Below are 2280 nucleotides of genomic sequence, written 5' to 3'. Positions count from 1 at the left end.
AGAACATCGGCAGTGGACTGAGGGAAGTGATCCTTCTTTTCTGCTCAGCACTGGAGACACGTCTGGAATGCTGTGTCCAGAGCTGGACTTTCCAGTACAAGAGAGATATGCAGAGGGTCAAAGCAAAGGGTCATGAGGATGAGGAAGCATCTGATGAAAAAAGGCTAAAGGAGCTGGGACTGTTCAGCCTGGACAAGGCTTAGACGGGTCTTCTCAGTGTATGTAAACACCTGGTGGGTGGGAATGAACAAGACAGAGCCAGACCCTTCTCAGTGGTGCCCAACAACGAGACAAGAGGAAATTGGAACTAACTCAAAGGCAGGAAACACATTTAAACATAAGGAAACTCTTTTTTACTGTGAGGACAGTCAAGCACTGGAACACTTTACCCAGGGAAGCTGCAGGGGCTAGAGCGGCTACTTACGCTAAACTATTGTTGTAATGAAAATTTTGAATTATGAAAAGTATTGTTCTAATGAAAATTTTGCCTAAAAGAATTTGACTGATAAACTAAAGACAAATCACTGTTAGCCCAGAGGTCGTTTGATGTTCTCCATCTCCTTTATACAGCAAAAGGATGGAAAATCATGACAACATACATCTCCACAAAGCCATCTCTCATCCAGGGATTCTTTGGTGAGCAAGAAGGTAATGGAGTGAGTTTGAGCCTTAAGGGTCACACCAAACACCTACAATAAGGTCCCTCAAACTAGGAAATTTTGTATTTATAAATCTGTATTTGCTTGAAATTGTGTGTACACACACATTAATGTGCCTGTACACCTATAAAATTCTGGCTCTTCACAGCATCTGGCACTAAATGTTGAATCGTCTTTTTCCTCAGTTTCAGGCAAATGACCTAGACAAGTAATTTATCTCATTCAAAATCTGTTTGAAAACTAGAAATGCCTGAAAAGAGAACCACTTAGGCTGATATTCTCACTTTTAGGAACTTGTTCACGGTGATTTACCTTAATCATATTTTCAAAGTCAGATGCATGTCAACTCTGAAAAAGATTGCTGACTAAAAGTTGTGGATGGCCCAAACTCTCCCGAATATTTTCTTAGCGTCTTTCAGCACAAACACAGGCTGGGTGGAGAATGGATTGACAGCAGCCCTGAGGAGAAGGACTTGGGGGCATCAGATAATGAGAAGTGAACACAGCCCAGCCATGAGCGCTCACATCCCAGAAAGTCAATCCTGTCCTGGGCTGCATCCCATGGCGGGCAGCAGGGCCAGGGAGGGGATTCTGCCCCTCTGCTCTGCTCAGAGCCCACCTGCAGGGCTGCATCAGCTCTGGGGCACCAGCACAGGGAGGACAGGGACATGCTGGAGTGACTACAGAGGAGTCTACAAAGACAATCAGTGCCCTGGAGCACCTCTCCTGTGAAGACCAGCTGAGAAAGCTGTTTAGCCTGGAGAAGAGAAGGCTTTGGGAATGCCTTCTACAGCTTTCCAGTACCTAAAGGGGTCTGCAGGAGAGCTGGAGAGGAACATTCTACAAGGGCATGTAGTGATAGGACAAGGAGGATGGATCTAAAGTGGAGTGATCTAGTTGAAGGTGTCGCTGCCCTTGGCAGAGGGAGTTGGAACTAGATGAACTTTAAGGTCCCTTGCAAACCAAGGCATTCTGTGAACTCAGTTTTCATTGCACACTGAAAACTGCTAGGATCAGTTTGAACTGTTTCTGAAGCTCTGCTGGTTCAGACAGTGGAGACCACATCTCTGGTTTTTCCGTTGCTAGACTGGGATGAACCCAAAAATATCAATTCATTCATGGTATTGCTCTCTTCTGGGAGTTACTGCCAGTGAAAGATTCTCATCTTTCATACTGAATTATCAAGTATTCATGGTATAAAAAATAGATTTTCCATGTTCTTCTCCAGTCGTTGTTTGCACGTCTCAGCCAAGTTTATGAACACAGACCATGTGCAATACTGATAAAAGAGCAGCATCTGATGCAGGGTGGGCTGCAGAGAAAGGCTGTGTCCATTGCTGACAGAAGTTCATTTCAATATCTCAGCACTTTTTTTACTGAAAATTTGCCATGTCCAGAAGTGCTGGAGGCAAGTTTGCTCATTTACAGCCAAGAATAAACAAGAGGTGACTTTTTAGCATTACACTGCAGTGGGGATTCCTTGACTGGGAGAATGAGAGGCACAAACTGCAAGACTGCAGACCCAGATGGACAGTACAAATGACCTAGAGCAAGGGCTCATTTATTAGCAAACTCAAAGCAACACAAACCCTTAAGTGGTGCTAACAGAATATTTGCTCTT

Source organism: Geospiza fortis, unplaced genomic scaffold, assembly GCF_000277835.1.
Source record: "Geospiza fortis unplaced genomic scaffold, GeoFor_1.0 scaffold16, whole genome shotgun sequence".
NCBI lineage: Eukaryota > Metazoa > Chordata > Aves > Passeriformes > Thraupidae > Geospiza > Geospiza fortis.
The sequence above is the reverse complement of the archived record's forward strand: the minus strand, read 5'-3'. Positions refer to the sequence as shown.